Source organism: Monodelphis domestica, chromosome 5, assembly GCF_027887165.1.
Source record: "Monodelphis domestica isolate mMonDom1 chromosome 5, mMonDom1.pri, whole genome shotgun sequence".
NCBI classification, from domain to species: Eukaryota; Metazoa; Chordata; class Mammalia; order Didelphimorphia; family Didelphidae; genus Monodelphis; species Monodelphis domestica.
This window is the reverse complement of record NC_077231.1, coordinates 242678229-242700336: the sequence shown is the minus strand read 5'-3', so window position 1 is coordinate 242700336 and position 22108 is coordinate 242678229.

Here is a 22108-nt window from a genome sequence, read left to right as displayed (position 1 = left end):
TTCCTTGATGACATGGACTATTTTTTCTTCTGCATGAATTTGTATTCCCAGAACAAAATACCGAGTCTAAAATGGTATTACTTAATACACATATGCTGACTTACCCTCAAGAAATTTACATTCTAAGGGGAGGAAGCTAAATATAAATGAGAATGCTGAGGTAAGGGCACTTGGATCTTAGAAGCTAAAGTGATTGTGACTGTGTCAATAGAATAACAAATATTCTACCAAAGGTGAATAATTTCCATGAAGTAGTCAAATATTTCTAAGTATATGGATATTGGTCTATATCACATAAATGAAACATTATCATATTTCCAAGTAATCACTAGAGGATTGGTAAAATGCTTCAAAGGGTGGGGGAGGAGGCAGATCAGTAAAATAAAAATAAGAAACACTTCTTTCTTCTCTATAACTACAAGTAGAGAGAATAAAAAGAACTTGGGAGTTCTTAGCACAAAATATCCCCACCATTCTATGTTTCTATAAAATGTTTTGAAAACAATATAGCTTATCATAGTTACTAGAAATTATCAGAGGTCCTGGTACATAGTATGCACTTAATAAATGTTAATTCATTGATTGCACTCACAGGCATCTTTTGCTTAGTTGGTTCTCTGTTGCCAGGGATGTGACTGCCATTCTCAGTTGATGAGTTACTAAATACCATGAATTAATTATATTGTAAGCTAACAAAACACTAACTTAAATAATTTTTAAAATCACAAAGTTCTCATATCTCTTAAATTATCCCTCAGATTCTCTGTTGACCACAGTGTGGTTTGTATTAGAACACACTTTATCTGGGCCATTATCTAAAACATTTATCTATCCATAGAGAGACAAAAGTCAGGACTGTATCATTTAATGCTGTCATTGAAAACCTTACATAGTTATGATATCTCATTATGGGCGTGAATAGTTAAGAGATATCTTTATTATAGTTTCTACAATCACCACCTTCTGACGTTTAGTTGCATGTATTTTAAATAATAAAGCATATTTCATAAACTTTATAAGCTAAGTTGACATTTCAATTGGAAACTATTATATTTGTTTCCTTTCTGAATAATTTATAATATTTATCTTGGTAATAAATTAAGACATTTCAATGTGGAAACGCTACCTTATTGAGTTATCCTTGCACTGTAAAGTTAATGGAAATGACCACTTCTACCCAAACCTCAGTAAATTATGACAAATTATCCCAAATGTTTTCAGAATATGCTTGGCCTTTATGCATTACTGTATGTCACACATTTAAAGCAACAAATTTTAGATTTATAAATCCGAAGGCAACTAAGAGCCTAGGGAAATAGTTTGCACTGACCATAAATGAAAATTGGGTATTAATAATAGCAGTTAATTGAAGCAAAATAGATTTTAGATGTTTTAATTATAGCTATATCATCACACACAGACAGACAGACACACACACACACACTGAAAATTCACTATGGGGAGTACGGGAGAAAATGGAATGTCTCTGAGAAGTTTCTGTGTACATATTTCAGAGAAGTCAAGGAGTGGGGATTGAAATTCTATGTAGCTATGGTAAGTATTTCATATTAGTAGCAGTTAGAGAAACCATCAAATTATATTGAATTGTTCTGGGACAAATATTTTTTTTTTTCATATGGGTAGAGTAGGCAGGTGGGATCAGTATGTGGATGACAAGTTTCTGTCCCAAAATACCTCCATCATGGACTTGTCATGGTGACTTAAAAAATTCTGAAGACTGTCTTCTAAACTGGGCATGCATAATATGTCTGGAAAGATTATTATACTGGTTAAAGAAACAACTTGGTAGTAGTACTATCAAAGACAATTTAAACCAAACATAAAAAGAGAGACTAAAACTATCTATGCATATTTTCAAAAAGCTGTATATCAGAGAAAAAGTAGTGATAATGGATCTTTTCATTTATATCCTTAAATAACTAAACACTAATGCATAGTATAAGAGAATCAGAAAAGGCTAGCCAGAAATTCTTTTCTAAAATTAATTAATTAAGAATATTTCCATAGTTATATGATTCATATTCTTTCTCTCCCCTCTCCCTGAGCTGACAAGCAATTTCACTGGGTTTTACATGTATCATTGCTCAAAACCTATTTCTATATTATTCATATTTGTAATAGAGTGATCATTTTAAGCCAAAGTCTCCAATCATGTACCCATCAAACCATGTGATCAATTATATGTTTTTCTTCTGTGTTTCTACTCCCACAGTTCATTCTCTGGATGTGGATAAAGTTCTTTCTCCTAGGTTCCTCAGGTTGTCCTGGATATTTGCATTGCTGCCAGTAGAGAAGTCCATAACATTTGAATATGCCACTATTTTTCCCTTTCTGTGTGCAATGTTCTGGTTCTGCTCATTTCTCTCTGAATCAATTACTGAAGGTTGTTCCAGTTTACATGGAATTCCTCTAGTTCATCATTTTTTTAGCACAATAGTATTCCATTACCATCATATAACACAATTTGTTCAGTCATTTCTCAATTGAGACTCCTTCATTTTCCAATTTTTGCCACTATAAAAAGTGTAGCTATAAATATTTTTGTACAAATATTTTTCCTTATTATCTCTTTGAGCTAACCAGCAATTCTAATGGAATGAGGTAAATTTGAAAAGAGATTAATTTGACCTCATAGATATTACTGAGCCATAATGGAAAGTGAGCATGTGACTGCAATCAATCTACAGAAGGTAATTCTTTATTCAGATGAAACAAGCAATCTAAAAGTTGAAGGGAAATAGCATCGTATATTATTAAGATGTATTTATGTGAGGAAATTAAAAATCAAAACAGAGAAACTTGTCCTGGAGAAAGAGGGAAAACAATTGGGAAAAAGATGAATGAAAACTGAAAGAGAAGTTATGTCATAAACAGCGTGAGATACAGACCCACCTGAACAAAAAGAAAAAATAAACACAAAGTTAGAGCAACATCACAAGCTTGGTACAAAGGAATTCTGTAGTAGTAATGGGATTATTTAATCTTCTGAACATCTGTTATAAATCCTGCCTGGCAAAAGAACAGCAATTAATAGTTTCTTTATTCATAATTTTGAGAATTTAATCTTTTTAATGGTGGGAGAAGTAAAGTACCTTTAATTCTGAATTTGATGTTCACCAAGAAGGTGCTTTCATCAAGAAGGAAGATGTAGTGGAAATTATTGGGACTGCAAGGAAATATTACTTCCATTTTAGAACTGATGATTGGGGAAAGGAAAGCTGATCAGAAAATTCATGATAGATTTGAGGTTAAAATAGCAAAAAGTTCATAAGGAACTTTAGTAAAATAGTACCAGCCAAGATTCTACATAGAAAGTAAGCCTAAGAAGCAGGTGGTTCTTAAATTGAAATCTACAGGCACTCAAAGGTTCCAAAGAGAATTCTAAGGAGTATGTAAAGTGAAAAACGAAAGAAAGATTAATTCCCCTAACTTAGAATGGTTATTAGCATTTCCTTCAAGTATGCTGTATTTTGAATTATTCAAACAAATTATTGTGAGAAGGAATGTGTAGACTTCACCAAACTACTTCACAAGCACGCATGCACTCACACACACACACACACACACACACACACACACACACACACACACACACAGTTAAGAACTAGTGACAAAAGATAGAAAGCTCTTATTAGAGTTTTTTCACCTGGAGTCTGAGAGTTTGTTTTAAATATTCTAATAACTGTTTTAATATAATCAGTTCCATTTGTAACCCTTGTTTATTGTGTCCTTTTCAAAATATTATTCTGGGAAGAGATTCCTAAGCTTCACTAGAATAAAAAGGAATCCAGGATGCGGGGGGCAGAAGGGGGAGGTAGGGAGAGACAGTAAACATCTAAAGGTACAGCAAAAGAAAGATGAGAGTTTCCGAAGAACATGTAAAAATTTTAGATTTTAAAGGGAAGAGTATAGAATATAGAAGTAAGGGTAGATACAATAGTATGAATATAAAAGTGGAGAGTGGTCCTGTAAGAATAATGCCAAGAATGTTCAAGTTAGAAATTGTATCAGTCTTTCAAGAAAATCTAACTACAAAAGTGCAGAGGTCTGGGTTGGTTAGGGGTTTGAGGCTCAATTGAGGAAAAGAAAATCTAAAAATGAATAACAGAAATTTAAAAAGTGGATTAGAAAATTCTAATGATAATATATAATAAGGCATACCTTTTTATTATTAGTTTGCTTCCTTTTTTATTTCAAAGAAAATTATCATGGGACTAGAAGGCATACAATACAATATCAATAACAGGATGTTGATAGCTAAAATAAATAAAAAAGACTATAAAATAGCAACTGGATTCTCTTGATGAGCTCAAATGTCCAATTACCCCAAAGTAACTATTTTTAAAGCTTTCCAGAGAAAAAATTATCATCTTTTAGTACCTCAAGTACCATCTAATCCTAAGTAATCATTCAACAAGCATTTGTTAACTGATGGTTATGTATAAATAATATTTTAAAGACAAAAAGAAAAGATCTCCAAAAGCTTATATTTGACTATATTTTACAAGAAAAATGAGTAGATATAACAAGTTTTCTTTGTACCTAGAGTTTATAATACATTGCCTAAAAAAAGCAAACACTTAATAAATGCTATTTTGACTGACCTTTTTAAAATAAATTTCTAGTGCCAAAAATGGGGAATGGAAAAAAAAGCAATTATTGAAAGAACTCTGTGTATAATTTAGAACAAGATGTATTAGGAAGTCTCTTTTCTCTCAAACCTCTTCATCTAGCTCCAAAACTAAAGTGTGTAGAGAAAAAGAGTACGGTAGTATTTTAAATGCCATGTGGAAATCTAGCTCATTTTAAAAGGCCTACCAGGTCATAGAGAGACTTGGAAAAATGTAGAACTGTGATATTACTTACTCTTCAGTTTCCTTTTTCTAGTGGCTCACTAGAAATGTTAATTAGCATCTAGTAGAACTAATGGATGGTAGACTATGATTGAGGGAAACAGTTATGGATTAGAGACTTCCTCTTTCAAACAGAAGTCTAGTAAGTTGTTTTTTTTTTAATTGCCTTTGATCCTGTATAATAAAATGTAAATCTGCTTTCAGAGATAAAAATCCAAATTGAATGGAGAGAGGTGACATTTTCATAATGCATCCTAAATAGGCATATAAGCTTGCAGAGGTTAAACAGAAAGGCAAAGAGTAAGATACTTGAAAATGGAAATATAAGCTGATAAGGACAGAAGAACAACTTAAAACAAGCCCATTTATCTATAAATTTATTCTCCACCTACACAGATAGCATGAACATAGAAGTTCAGGGAGGTAAGTAGCCATATTGGAAAGGTTGAATGGGTCGACAAGGTCAGATATTCTAAAGGAAGTTGTGGTGACCAGAGTCAATAGAGCTCTTCCATATTTCTCATTTTGCCAGTGAGGTAATGGAAGCCTTCAGGGATAATAATTTGCTAAAAGCATTTCCTCAATCTCAATCTCAAGGATTTAGTTGCAGGACATAATTTGAAACTATTTCCTCTAATGAAATCCAGTCTTTTTTTTTGATACTAGAGTTATTGCTATATTCTGCCATGAAGTTTTTCATTTTATAGAACCATGATTATTGAGAGAAACGTTGATCTTCCCTCTATTCCATTTATAAATTATAGAAGAATAGTCCATCCCCCCCCCCACCAAAAAAACAAGACAGAAAGGATTCAGATAAAAATGATATTTCTAGAACTCTTACTTTGAAAGCTACTCTTCTGGGGCCAGATGGGAAAACATGTTTCCAAGTGCAGTGGGGCCACAGGTGGGGGAGAACTCTGTTCCTCTCCATATGAACATGTATTTAATCATAGTGGAGTTCCTATGCCCCTTTACTGTCTTCTTTTTTTCCATTTTTCCCTTCTCCCATTCTCAAAGTGAAAGTGATTGAGTGGCAAGAAAAGTCTTCTAAGTGACCCTCTACTATTTATTCTAAGTCAATTCAATGATAAACATGACCAGAGATTACCATATTATGGTTCAACTCTTTACATTCTATAGATAAAAGACAAAGGTTCTTCAAATTGAAAAAATGAGGGAGAAAATCAAAATCATAAACTGAATATAGAAAAAAGGAATTAAAATTTACATTAAAATTTTACTCTAGATAAGAATCAAAGGCTAAAATCAAAGACTGGTTTTATTCCCTCTATGACACAGGCACTTCTCTCAAATGCCAATTTCTATTTATTAATAAAAGTTGATAATCTAGCCTGTATCTGATTGAAGTAATTAAGAATTGTGTTGCCTAGTAACACAGTTATCTTGTTTAATGATGTATTCAGACAAGTTCATATCTTGATATAGCTCAGAGATTTACACTGATTCAGGTGAAAAGATTAACTTAGAATTAAAATGGAATGTCTTTTATTATAAAAACTGGATTCTATAATTATAATGATAAACTGAATTGGAAAGGCTCAAAAGACAGGGTTTTCTTATGAGGCACACAAACTTTAGGAGTCTTTTTCTAGCAGGACCCTGATTGACAAATAGATGACCTTGAGATGATATACAGGGAAATATTGATTACTTATCTTTACCTTTTTCTATTTTTCTAGAGGGTTTTCATTATTGTAGTTTTCTAGCTATACACCAGTATTAATAACTTGGTTTTCTTCTCCCTCTTTTTAAGTTATATTAACCAATAGTTTATCTATTTTGCCAATTTTAAAATTAATTCATTACTTATTTATTTTTATTATATACTTAGTAACTACCAACAAGAAGAAAAATTGTTTAAAAAGGCAGATGCATAAAAATGTGCAAAACCACAAAATCTACATTGTTTACATTTTGTTTAAATCGTGTAAATTATATATATCAATACAAATATCTTCTAATTTGTGTTCCCTTTGGATTTGTTTTGCTTGGGCACTTTTTTCTTTTGATTTTGTAGCTATGTTTTTAATATAATCATGGTATGTATTATTTTTATTTTCTTTGCTTCCCTAGTTATCTCTTCATATATTTCCCTTATTTTCCTTATATTTCCAATATGCGTAATTTCTTTTTAAAAATTTTTTTAAACCATTATGTTCCATCTTAGAATCAATACTAGGTATTGTTTCTAAGGCAGAAGAGTGGTAAGGTAAGAGCTAGGCAATGTGGGCTAAGTGATCTGCCCAGGATCACACAGCTAAGAAGAGTCTGAGGTTAGATTTGAACCAAGGAACTCCCATTTCTGGGCCTGATTCTCAATCCACTGAGTCACCAGCTGCCCCTTGTAACTTCTAATACTATTAATGCTATCATCTACATTCAGATATCACAATCTTTTAATTCCATTCTCGCATTAATTTCATTTATGTTATTTCCAAGAATTTTGTCATAATAAACATAATTTCTATGGATGTTACAAACAAAACTTTTTACACTCTGAGTAATGCCCTTAAGGCCTAAACTTAGTAATGGGATCACTAGGTCAATGAACATGAATCATTTTATAACTCTTTACCACTCTTAAATCATTTTAATTCTAAAAAAAATTCTCTTCTAGCAATGAGATATTAGACCTGTTTCAATGTTATTAGCATTTAATTTAGTCACTTTAGTCCATCTAGTTCTCTGTTAATTCCCAGAACCAAATTTTTTTAGATTGGTCCTTAGGCAGCAAAGACAAATTGTTCCCAGGGACAAACTCTTTCAAAAACAAGTCTTTCTAGTTTGATCATATGCATTTTTCTGGTCTATATCTCTTCCCCCAAATCCTCCCTTATCTTCTCCCCCTGCCTTCTTAGTTCCAAATTGGCTTACTTTTCCAAAGGTCACTTTCTTATTCCTTACTAGGTTTTGTGTACTTATTCTTTTTCCACTGAACCACCACTTTATTAACCAGATCCAGGTTGATTTGATGATTATTGCTTTGTAATACTCTGAGAACTGTTACCCATAGACTACCTTCCTTCACATTTTTTGTTAATTCCATTGATATTATTTCTTCTTCTAGATGAATTTTGTTATCATGTTTTCCTAGTTCCTTAAGATATTTTTGGGTAATTTGGTTGGTATGACCCTGAAAAAGAAGATTAGTTTAGTTAAAAATTGTCAGTGTTATATTTACTCAGCCTACTCATGAGCAATTAATATTTCTTTCAAATTGTTTAGAACTGTCTTCATTGGTATGGAAAGTGTTTTGTAATTAAATTCATATAATTTCTGTGTTTATTTAGGCAAGTAGACTCCCAAATATTTAATATTATCTATTGTTATTTTTATGGAAGTTCTTTGTCTATCTCCTGCTGCTGGACTTTGTTTCTCATGTGGGTTTAGTTTATATTCTGTAACTTTGCTATACTTATTATTTGAATTAATTTTAGTTCTCTAAGATTCTCTAAGTATACCATCATATCATCTGCAAAGAGTGATCTTTCCACATTCCCTCTCCCTCACTCCCTTTCTTGACTGAGGGCTACCACTCCAATTGCAATGATATTCAATCTATTTTACTTTTCTCATATGGTCCAGAATTGTCCCTCATTTCCTCTAGATCAGTGATGGCAAACCTTTTAGAAACCAAGTGTTATGCCTCACCCTACCAGAGACTTAGTGTCATGTCCCACCACCCCTTACCCCAGACAGGGGAGGGATAAAGTGCTCTCACTGGACTGCTGGTTAGAGGGGTGGGTGATATGAGAAATACCCTCAGGCACATGTGGAGAGGGACACTTCATTACCCTGCAGTCCTGATCCCCTCCATCTATGTGCCATGCTGTAAGCTATGCTTCCCTCAAACCTAGGTCCTCTCCAAACTCACCACAGGAATCACCATTGCCATAGACTCAATAGGTTACCATCTGCTCCACACCCTCACATCACATGTGAGACACTCACCTTACCCCAAACAGAAGAAGTAAGAAGTGCTACCATTGGGCTGCTGGGCAAAGGGACAGGTAATATCCTCAGGTGCCTGTGGGAAAGGGATATAGAGCAGTCCGGCCCTGCCTTTCTCTTACTTTCTAGTAAAGGACTCTGGAAATTCTGTGCTTTTGTGACGTCAGGTGGGCATGCCATCTGTGGCATGTGTGCCATAGGTTCTCTTCTATGGTTCTACATGTTCTTAAAACTGTCAGCTCTCTCTCTAAACATTATTTTTCCAGATCAGATAGATGGAACTCTTTACCCTATTCTTATCTCTTACAAATGCATGTGTGTTCATGCATATACAACCACATACACACACTCTTAGAGGTTTAACTAATTTGCTGTGGGTAAAGAATCTCTGGAAATTTATTTTGCTACTTGTCCAGTTACTGTTAGCCACAATCCCCAGGACTGATATGGACTGATGTTTCCTTTTTCTTTGTGTGTGTTCTTTGAATGGCTAGTAAATAAATGCCTACAATGGCACTGAGCCAAGTACTAGGAATACAAAAAGAGGAGAAAACAACCCTTGCTCTCAAGAGGTTCTCCTAATGGGTAGGCAGTATAAAAAAATTGATACAGACACACCCTTCAATTGTTGCATAGTATTTTTCTTTTTTTTTTTTCAATTTCATTTAGTCAATTTAGAACATCATCCCTTGGCTAGAAGAATCATATACCTTCCCTCTCTCCCCTCTTCACACTTTTCCCATGGCCGACATGCAATTCCATTGGGTATTACATGTATCCTTGATCAGAACCTATTTCCATATTGTTGATGTTTGCACTAGGATGATCATTTAGAGTCTATATCCCTAACCATATCCCCCTCAACCCATGCAATCAAGCAGTTGTTTTTGGTGGGGGGTTTTTCAGTTGTTTCTACTCTCACAGTTTTTCCTTTGAATGTGGATAGTGTTTGTTCTCTTAGATCCCTCCAGATTGTTCAGGATCACTGCATGGCCGCTAATGGAGAAGGCCAAGAAATTTGATTGTACCACAGTGTATCAGTCTCTGTGCTTAATGTTCTCCTGGTTCTGCTCCTCTTACTCTGCATCAATTCCTGGAGGTCATTCCAATTCACATGGAATTCCTCCAATTTATTATTACTTTGAGCACAATAGTATTCCATCACCAGCATATACCACAATTTTTCAGTCCTTCCCCAATCAAAGGACATCCCCTCATTTTACAATTTTTGCCACCACAAAGAGCACAGCTATGAATATTGTTGAACATGTCTTTTTCCTTATTATCTCTTTGGGGTACAAACCCAGCAGTGCTATGTCTGGGTCAAAGGGCAGATAGTCTTTGGACAAGGTTCCAAATTGCCCTCCATAATGGTTGGATCAGTTCACAACTCTACCAGCAATGCATTAATATCCTGACTTTGCCATATCCCATAAAACATTCATTACTTTCCATTGCTGTCATGTTAGCCAATCTGCTAGATGTGAGGTGATACCTCAGAGTTGTTTTCATTTGCATCTATCTGATTATAAGAGATTTAGAATACTTTTTATGTGCTTATTAATAGTTTTGATTTCTTTAACTTAAAATTGCATATTCATATCCCTTGCCCATTTATCAATTTGAGAATGGCATGATTTTTTTGTACAATTGGTTTAACTCTTTATAAATTTAAGAAACTAAACCTTTGTCAGAGGTTTTTGTAATGAAGATTGTTTCCCAATTTGTAGCTTCCCTTCTAAATTTGGTTACATTGGTTTTATTTGTACAAAAATTTTTAAAATTTGATGTAATCAAAATTAATGATTTTACATTTTGTGATTTTTTTCTAGCTCATGCTTGGATTTAAAGTCTTTACTTTCCCAAAGATCTGGCAAGTATACTATTCTGTGTTCACATAATTTACTTATACTTTCATTCTTTACATTCAAGTCATTCACCCCTGAGTATATCATGGTGTATGGTGCAAGATGTTGATCTAAACCTAATCTCTCTCATACTGTCTTCCAATATTCCCAGCAGTTTTTCATATAGTGGATTTTGGTACCAAAAGCTGGGATCTTTGGGCTTATCATAGATTGTCTTGCTGAGGTCTATTCCAGTGATGCTCCTTTCTGTCTCTTAGCCAGTGTCATATTGGTTTGATGACCACTGCTTTAAAGTATAGTTTGAGATCTGGAACTTCAAGGCCACATTCCTTCACATTTTTTTTCATGATTTCACTAGATATCCTTAATCTTTTGTTCCTCCAAATCAGCTTCAACTTTGTTAGTTTTTTTCTAATTGAGTAAAAATATTTTTTGTTACTTCAGTGGTTATGATACTAAATAGGTAATTAATTTGGGTAGGATTTACATTTTTATTATGTTAGCTCATCCTACCCAAGAGCAGTTAATGTTTTTTCAATTGTTTAGGTCTAGTTTTAATTGTGTGGAGAGTGTTTTGTAGTTGTGTTCATGTAGTTCCTGTGATTGTGTCGGCAGATAGATTCCTCAGCATTTTTATTGCCTAGGGTGATTTTAAATGGAATTATCCTTTCTAATTCCTGCTGCTGAGATGTGTTAAAATATATAGAAATGCTGATGACTTATGTGGGTTTATTTTGCATCCTGCAACTTTGCCAAAGTTGTTGATTAATTTGACTAACTTTTTAGTTGATTCTCTAGGATTCTTCAAGTAGACCATGATATATTCTGCAAAGACTGATAGCTTGTCACCTCAATGCCAATTTTAATACCTTCAATTTCTTTTTCTTCTCTAATTACTACTGCTAGTGTTTCCAGTAAAATGTTAAATAATAGAGGTGATAATAGGCATTCTTGTTTCACTCATAATCTTATTGGGAAGGCTTCTAGTTTATCCCCATTGCAGATGATGTTTGCTGATGGTTGTAGATATATACTGTTTATTATTTTTAGGAAAAGCCCTTCTATTCCTATGCTTTCCAGTGTTTTCAATAAGAATGAGTGTTGTATTTTGTCAAAGGCTTGTTCCGCATCTATTGAGACAATCATATGATTTTTGTTGGTTTGCTTGTTAATATGGTCAAGTATGTGGATGGTTTTCCTAATATTGAACAATTCTTGCATTCCTGGTATAAATCCTATCTGGTCATAATGAATAACCCTCGTGATTACTTGCTGAAATTTTTCCCCTAGAATCCTATTTAAGATTTTTGCATCTATGTCTATTAAGGAGATTGGTCTATAGTTTTCTTTCTCTGCTTTTGACCTGCCTGGCTTTGGAATCAGTACAATATTTGTGTAGTAAAAGGAATGTGATAGAACTCCTTCTTTGCTTATTCTTTCAAATAGTTTGTATAATATTGAGATTAGTTGTTCTTTGAATGATAGAATTCATTTCTGAATCCATCTGGTCCTGGGGATTTTTTCTTAGGGAGAACTTTGATGGCCTGTTCAATTTCTTTTCCTGATATGAGGTTGCTTAAGTAGTCTATTTCTTCCTCTGTTAGTCTAGGCAATTTATATTTTTGTAAATATTCATCCATATCATCTAGATTACCATATTTATAGCCATATAATTACACATAATAGTTTTTAATGATTGCCTTAACTTCATTAGAGGTGAGGTTTCCCTTTTCATATTGGATACTGTCAATTTGCTTTTCTTCTTTCCTTTTTAAAATTAGATTGACCAGTACTTAATTTTTTTATTTGCTTTTTTCAAAGTACCATATTCTAGTTTTATTTTTCCAAGTTTTCATTCACTTCTCTTACCTCTTTCTTATTTTTTTTGTTTGATTAATCTAGTTCTGATAGAAGGAGGTTCAGCTCTCCCACTAGTATAGTTTTTTCTTTCTATTTCATCCTTAAGCTCCACTAGTTTCTCCTTTAGAAATTTTGATGCTATGCCATTTGGTGCATACATGTTGAGTACTGATATTTACTCTTTGTCTATACTGCCTTTCATCAGGATGTAATTATCTTCCCAATCTCCTTTATTTTGGCTCCATGCTCTTCCTTTTACCCCATGTTTGTCTACCTTCCTCATGTGTGTTTCTTGTAAACAGTATATAGTAGGGTTTTGACTTCTAATCCACTCAGCCATTTTCTTGTGTTTTGTGGGTGAGTTCATTCCATTCACATTCAGAGTTATGATCACTAGTTGTATATTTCCCAGCATTTTTATTTCCACTCCTAGTCCTGACCTTTCTTCTTTCATTATTTACTTCTACCCCAGTGTTTTTTTAATCAGTACTCCTATTTCCCACCCTCATTTTACTTCCCTATCTACCCCCCTCCCCTCTTATTACCCTCTTATTTTCTTTATAGTCTTTTTAAACTACTGCCTACCCTCTCCCTCTCTTGTATTGCTTCCCTCTGCACCAGACCTTTTGTTACCCTTCTACTTGCCTATAGTGCACAAATCAATTCATGCCCCAATGTGTTTGATTGTTCTTCCCTCTTTGTTTCCATTTCAATGCACGTAAGAATTGAGTATTTCCTATCTCCAACCTCTTTACCCTTCCAGTGTATTGATGTTCTCCCGCCTTCTGCCATGTGCTTCTTTGTGACATATAAATTTACCCCATTTTTCACATTTGTCTTAGTATTAACCTCTTTTTAATTCTAGTTGTATATATATATATATATATATATATATATAAACATATTATATACACATGTATATATATATGTATTCATATATCTATATACATATTTATGTCTTGGCATTGTATCCTATACAGTTTGTCACTGTTGCCTCTAAGTATAATTCTTCTAGCTACCCAGGTGATAATTACAATTTTTAAGAATTACCAATAGGAAGGAAGAGTCAAGATGGTAGCCTAGAAGGAGCAGAAGTTCAGAACTCTGAATACCCTTTCTTACTTATCACAAACTGAATGCTCCTAGGGGACTGAAAATCAAACCTAACAAGTTAGAGCCAAGGAATCCCCTTGCTGAACTCAATTAAAAAGGTACACTCCCCTAAAACCTGTAATCCAACAACCATCAAACACAGATGGCAGAGAAGGACCTAGAGAGGGATCATCGAGCTGGCAGCCTTGCCAGAGCTGTGGAGATCCTCCACAGGAGATGTTGGCCTCAGAGCACAGTGAGCCCAAACCAGCTGAACTTAATCCCATCAAAAGTCTTCAGAACTCATGGAAGCCCAGGCTCCACACCCCTCCCTCATTGACTGCTGGAGTTTAATCCAATCAAAACCCTGAAGAGGGCAGGGAAGCTCAAACCCCAAACAACCCTCCCCCAGAGACTGCACCAAGAGATCTTCTGTTAAAGCTCCAAGAGGGGAGACTGACAGAAGTGCCCAAAACCAAAAAAATTAGAGGAGCAAGAGCACAGACAAATAAAGGGAGCAAAAAAGGCATGAATATGAGCAAACAACAGAAAAAGAAGAAAGAAATTACAATAGACCGCTTCAATATAGCAAACACAGCAGAAGGAGAGGGATCAGCAAAGGATAAATCAGAAATCCCAGCAAATTGGATACAGGCAGTGGACGGACTCAAAATGTAATTCAAAACACAATTAAGAGAGACTGAAGACAATTGGAAAAAGAACTGAAAAACTAAGACAAGCCATCTGAAAACAGAGGCACTTGAAATAAAATGAGAAAATAGTGTCTTGAAAGCCAAAATCAACCAACTGGAAAATGAGGCAAAGGAGATGAAAGATGAGGCAAAGAAGATGAAACATGAGGCAAAAGAGATGAAAGATGAGGTAAAGAGAATAAAAGATGACCTCCATAGAAAATCAGACAAGAAAGAGAAGGATGACCAAAAAGCCAGAGATGAAATCCAGTCTTTAAGAACCAGAATTCAACAACTAGAATTAAGTGACCTCACAAGGCAGCAGGACACTATAAAACAAAACCAAAAGAAGGAAAAAAATGAGAAAAATATGAAGCATCTCATTCACAAAACAGAGGATTTAGAAAATCATTCAAGAAGAGACAATTTAAGAATCATTGGTCTACCAGAAGATCATGACAAAAGAAAACGTCTGGACAAAATACCACAGGAAATTATTAAAGATAACTGCCCCGATATTCTAGAGCAAGAGGGGAAAGTGGAGATTGAAAGAATCCACAGAGCACTTCCTGTACTTAATCCCCAACTGACAACACCCAGGAATTATATAGCCAAATTCAAGAACTATCAGACCAAAGAAAATATATTACAAGCTGCCTAGAAGTCATTCAGATACCATGGAACCCACAGTGAGGATAATGCAGGATCTGGCTGCATCCACACTGAGGGAGCAAAAGGAATGGAATATTATATTCCAGAAAGCAAGGGAACTAGGTCTACAGCCAAGAATCAACTACCCAGAAAAACTGACTATATTCTTACATGGGAAAGTATTGTCATTCAACAAAATAGAAGAATTCCAAGAATTTTCAAATAATAGATGAGACTTGAACAGAAAATTTGATATCCAAGCACAGAACTCAAGAGAATCATCAAAAGGTAGTTTAAAAAAGGAAAAAAGAAAAAAAATTTTAAGAGACTCAATAAGTTAAAATGATATGTATTGCTGTAAGAAAAGAGGTCTTTGGTAACTCTTAAAAACTGTGTTATCACCTGGCAGCTAAAAGAATTACACTTAGAGGGAATAGTGACAATCTATATAGTATAAAAATAAGACATAAATAGGTATATAGATATATGAATGCATAAATACATATACATGTAAACCTCAAAATTTCTCAGACTTATGAATGTTAGGGGTTTCCCCCATTGGGGAATCTTCTACTTAAAAAAATTCCCTAGCAGATGGTGAGAACTCTACTTGAGTGTGGGGGCTCCCTGCCTTGGGAATATCCCTACTCCACCCTACTTAGGACTGCTTTAGGACAGAGAGCTCCTTGAGAACAATGAAAAGTACTTTGATCCATGCTTATGGAAGGGACAGGAAGTTCTTTGAGTCATGACTGTTTTAGAATTGATACAATGGGATACTAAGTACCTATAAAGGTGGGGCAACTTGTAAACTACTTAAACCTAATAGGGTGATAACTTATTCAGAAGTTTTCTCTAATGAAATTTGTGGATACAGCAGCATTTTTTCCCGACTTACTAAAGAGATTAAAAACTACTCAGCTGTGAATTCAAAATGGGCTGTCCTTTAGAAACATCTACAGTGATTGGTAGATGTAAGGACTTAGGGGAGGTGACAGAGAAGATTTTGCCCTTAAAAATAAGAGCTCAGGGAAGAGCTGGGAGGTCATTCTGAAACATTCAGATTGGAGAGACTCATTCTGAGGGGACTGATTCTGAAACATTCAGATGGAGGAGGGAGCTGGTGAAAGCAGCTGAGATGCTGCTGGCCTAGTGTCATTAGAAATCCTTACTTAGACAGACCTTGTGGTGAGTGTTAAAAAACTGATTCTTTTCTTACTCTCTCTCTTTTTTTTGATTACTCATTGTATTGTTAATTAAAATCTCTATAAAACTCAGTTGACTTGGGTATTTGAATAATTGGGAATATTTCCCTGGGAACCACCTTATATTTGATTTTAAACCCAAGACACTGTAGTGAAACATATTTCTGCGGTCAAATTTACTCACCCTCTCTTATATCTATCACAATTTATATCTTTCCACTATTTTAATCACTACAGTTTAAGACCTCAACCATTTTAAATCTCTGTATATACATACATATATATATATATATACAACCAGCACTAAAAAAAGAGGTTAATACTAAAAGAAATGGGGAAAGAAACAAAAGGGGGTAAATTTATGTCACAAAAAAGCTCATGGTGGGAGTGGGGAGAATATCAGTGCACTCGAAGGGTAAAGAGGTTGGAGATTGGAAATACTCAACTCTTCTGTGCTTTGAAATTGATCCAGAGAGGGAAAATGATCCAATCCATTGGGGCAGAGAATAGATTTGCACCCTATAGGTGAGTAGAACAGTAAAAAATGGACTGGTAAGGCTGGAAGCAATACAAGGGAGGGAGAAGGTGGAGGTAATTTTAGAAAGACTACAGGGAAAAAAGGGGGGGAATAAGAAGGGAGCAGGTAGAAAGGGAAGTAAAATAAAAGTGGAAACTAGGGGAACTGATTAAAAACAAATATTGGTGTAGAAGGAAATAGTGAAAGAAGAAAAGGCAGGACCAGGAGTAGAAATCAAAATGCTGAGAAATACACAGCTTGTAATCATAACTCTAAATGTGAATGGAATGAACTCACCCATAAAACACAAGGGAATAGCAGAGTGGATTAGAATTCAAAACCCTACCATATGCTGTTTACAAGAAACACATATGAGGAAGGTAGATAAGCATAGGGTGAAAGTAAGTGGATGGAGCCAAATCTATTGGGAATCAAATGATGAAAAGAAGGCAGGAGTCACAATCATGATATCTGACAAATCCAAAGTAAATATGAATCTAGTTAAAAGAGATAGGGAAGGTAATTATATCCTGATAAAAGGAAGTATAGACAATGAGGAAATATTCATACTCAACATGTATGCACCAAATGGCATAGCATCCAAATTACTAAAGGAGAAACTAGTGGAGCTCAAAGATAAACTAGATAGAAAAAACTATACTAGTGGGAGACCTGAACCTTCCACTATCAGAACTAGATAAATCAAACAAAAAATAAATAAGAAATAGGTAAGAGAAGGGAATGAAATCTTAGAAAAACTAGAGTTAGTAGACGTGTGGAGAAATATAAATAGGGACAAAAAGGAATATACCTTCTTTTCTGCAGCACATGGTACATTCACAAAAAATGGCCTTGTATTAGGGCATAAAAACATTGCAAAACAGTGCAAAAGAGCAGAAATAATAAATGCAACCTCTCAGATTACAATTCAATGAAAATAATAATTAATAAGGTACATGGAGAGGTGAATAAAAAATTAATTGGAAATTAAACAATAAGATTCTCCAAAACCTGTTAGTTAAAAAATAAATCATAGAAATAATTAATAACTACATTGAAGAAATTGACAATGATGAGACATCCTTTCAAAACCTATGGGATTCAGTCAAAGCAGTATTCAGGGGGAAATTTATATCCTTGAGTTCATATATTAAAAAAATAAGAAGGGCAGACGTCAATGAATTGTGCATGCAAATTAAAAAAAAACTAGAAAGCGAAAAAATTAAAAATCCTCAGATGAAGACTAAATTAGAGATCCAAAAAGTAAAAGGAGAAATGAATAAAATTTAATGTCAAAGAACTATTGATTTAATAAATAAGACTAGAAGCTGGTACTTTGAAAAAACAAAATAGAGAAAGTACTAGTCAGTCTAATTAAAAAAGGAAGGAAAAAAATAAACAAATTGTCAGTGTCAAAGATGAAAAAGGAGACCTCACCTCAAATGAAGGTGAAATAAAGGTAATCATTAAAAACTACTATGCCCAATTATATGGCAACAAATAAGGAAATCTAGGTGATATGGATCAATACTTCCAAAAATATAAATTGCCTAGACTAACAAAGGAAGAAATAAATTACCTAAACAACCCCATATCAGAAAAAGAAATTGAACAAGCCATCAAAGAACTCCCTAAGAAAAAATCCCAAGGTCCAGATTGATTCACAAATGAATTCTATCAAACATTCAAAGAACAACTAATCCCAATATTATACAAACTATTTGACAGAATAAGCATAGAAGGAGTTCTACCAAATTCATTTTACTAAACAAACATGGATCTGATCCTAGAGCCAGGCAGGTCAAAAGCAGAGAAAGAAAACTACAGACCAATCTCCTTAATGGACATAGATGTAAAAATCTTAAATAGGATACTAGCAAAAAGATTCCATCAAGTGATCATGAGGGTTAATCACTATTACCAGGTAGGATTTAAACCAGGAATGCAAGGATCATTCAATATTAGGAAAACCTTCAACATAATTGACCAAGCAAACCTACAAAAATCACATGATTATCTCAACAGATGGAGAAAAAACCTTTGATAAAATACAACATCCATTCGTATTGAAAACACTAGAAAGTAAAGAAATTATAAGAACCTTTCCTAAAAATAATAAACAGTATATATCTACAACCATCAGCAAACATCATCTGCAATGGGGATAAACTAGAAGCCTTCCCAATAAGATCAGGAGTGAAACAATGATGCCCATTATCACCTCTATTATTTAACATTTTACTAGAAACACTAGCAGTAGTAATTAGAGAAGAAAAAGAAAATGAAGGTATTAAAATTGGCAATGAGGAGACCAAGCTGTCACTCTTTGTGGATGATATGATGGTCTACTTAAAGAATCCTAGAGAATCAACAAAAAACTAGTGGAACTAATCAACATCTTTAGCAAAGTAGCAGGATACAAAATAAACCCACATAAGTCATCAGCATTTTTATATATCTCCAACACATTTCATCAACAAAAATTAGAACGAGAAATTCCATTTTAAATCACCTTAGACAAAATAAAATACCTAGGAATCTATCTGCTGAGACAAACACAAGAACTATCTGAACACAACTACTAAACACTCTCCACACAATTAAAACTAGATCTAAACAATTGGAAAAATATTGATTGCTTCATGGTTTGGATGAGCTAACATAATACAAATGACAATCCTATGCAAATTAATTTACTTATTTAGTACCACACCCATTGAACTACCAAAAAAATTTTTTTACTGAATTAGAAAAAAATATATAACAAAGTTCATTTGGAAGGACAAAAAAATCAAGGATATTCAGGGAAATCATGAAAAAATATGCAAAGGAAGTAAGATTTTACAGTCCCAGATCTCAAACAATACTATAAAGCAATGGTTATCAAGACAATTTGGTACTGGCTAAGAGACAGAAGAGAGGATCAGTGGAATAGATGTGGGGTAAATGACCTCAGCAAGAGAGTCTGTGATAAGCCCAAAGATCCCAGTTTTGGGGACCAAATCCCACTTTTTGATAAAAACTGCTGGGAAAATTGGAAGATAGTATGAGAGAGATTAGGTTTGGATCAACATCTCATACCCTACACCAAGGTAATCTTAAAATAGGTGAATGAATATAAAGAAAGAAACTATAAGCAAATTAGGCAAACACAGAATAGTATATTTGGCAGATCTTTGGGAAAGGAAAGTCTTTAAAACCAAGCAAGAGCTAGAAAAAAAATCACAAATTGTAAAATCAATCATTTTCATTACATCAAATTAAAAAGTGTTTGTTCAAACAAAATTAATGCATCCAAAATTATAAGGGAAGCAACAGATTGGGAAACAATCTTCATTACAAAAACCTCTGACAAAGGTCTAATTTCTCAAATTTATAAAGAGCTAAACCAGTTGTACAAAAAATCAAGCCATTCTCCAATTGATAAATGGGCAAGGGACATGAATAGGCAATTTTCAGTTAATGAAATTAAAACTATTAATAACCCCTTAAAAATGTTCTAAATCTCTTAGAGAAATGAAAATCAAAACAACTCTGAGGTATCATCTCACACATGGCAGATTGGCTAACATAACAGCAATGGAAAGTAATGAATGCTGGAGGGGATGTGGCAAAGTTGGGACATTAATTCATTGCTGGTAGAGTTGTGAATTGATCCAACCATTCTGGAGAACAATTTGGAACTATGCCCAAAGGGCAATAAAAGACTATTTGCCTTTTGACCCAGCCGTAACACTGCTGTGTTTGTACCCCAAAGAGATAATAAGGAAAAAGGCTTATACAAGAATATTCATAGCTGTGCTCTTTGTGGTGGCAAAAAATTGAAAAATGAGGGGATGCCCATCAATTGGGGAATGGCTGAACCAATTGTGGTATATGTTGGTGATGGAATACCATTGTTCACAAAGGAATAATAAATTGGAGGAGTTCTATGGGGACTGGAACAACCTCCAGGAATTGATGCAGTGTGAGAGGAACAGAACCAGGAAACCATTGAACACAAAGACTGATACACTCTGCTACAATTGGACATAATGGACTTCTCCATTAGTGGCAATGCAATGACCCTGAACAACCTGGAGGAACCTATGAGAAAACCACTATCCACATCCAGAGGAAACACTATGGGAGTAAAAAACACCAAAGAAAAACAACTGCTTATATACGTGGGTCGAGAGGGATATGATTGAGGATGTAGACTCCAAATGAACATCCTAGTGCAAACAACAGCATGGAAATAGGTCCTGATCAAGGACACAAGTAATACCCAATGAAATTGTTTATTGGCTGTGGGAAGAATAGATGGAGGGTAGGGAGGGAAATAATGTGATTATTGTAACCAAGGAAAAATGTTCCATTTTACTAAATAAACTTATTCAAATGGAATTTTTTTTAAAAATAGAAAGTATTTTGTTATTAATATGGCATTTCTCATATAAAACTAACCTGGTTATATTATATAATCTTTGTGATATGTTGTTGTATTCTCTTTCCTAATATTTTACTTCATTTTTTTGCATTTATATTTATGAGGGATATTTGATTTTGATTTTCTTTCTCTCCTTTGACTCTCTTTGGTTTAGGAATCACAAAAGCAATTTGATAGGGTTTTTTCTTTTACTATTTTTACAAGTGACATACAATATTAAAATTAATTGTTCCTTTACAAAAAGTTACCAATATACTCTTTTCTTATAGGGATACATATCATTTTAACATATTGAGTTCCTTAAAAATGTTTTTTGTTTTGTTTTGTTTTTCTTTTTCCCCCTTTCTTAATTACCTTTGGATGATTCTCTTGTTTTTTTTGGGGGGGGGGGCATTAAATTTTCTGTTCATGTCTGTTCTTTTCTTTACAAATGCTTGGAATTCTTCTATTTTATTTAATGACCATATTTTCCCCTGTTAGAATATAGTCAGTTTTGCTGGGTAGGTGATTCTTGTTTGTAAACCTAGTTCCCTTGCCTTCTGGAATATTATATCCCATGCCTTTTGGTCCTTCATTGTAGATGCAGTCAAATCCTGTGTTATCTTCACTGTGGTTCCATGGTATCTGAATGACTTCTTAGCAGCTTGCAATATTTTTACTTGGTCTGGTAGTTCTTGAATTTGACTATAACATTCCTGGGTGTTGTCAGTTGAGGATTAAGTACAGGAGGTGGTCTATGGATTCTTTCAATCTACAGTTTTCTTTCTTGTTCTAGAGTGTTGCAGGAGTTTTCTTGGATAATTTCCTATAGGATGATGTTCAGACTTTTTCTTTTGTCATGGTCTTTTGGTAGTCCAATGATTCTTAAGTTGTCTCTCCTGGAATGATTTTCTAAATCTTCTGTTTTGTGAATGAGATAATTCATATATTTTCCTAATTTTTTTT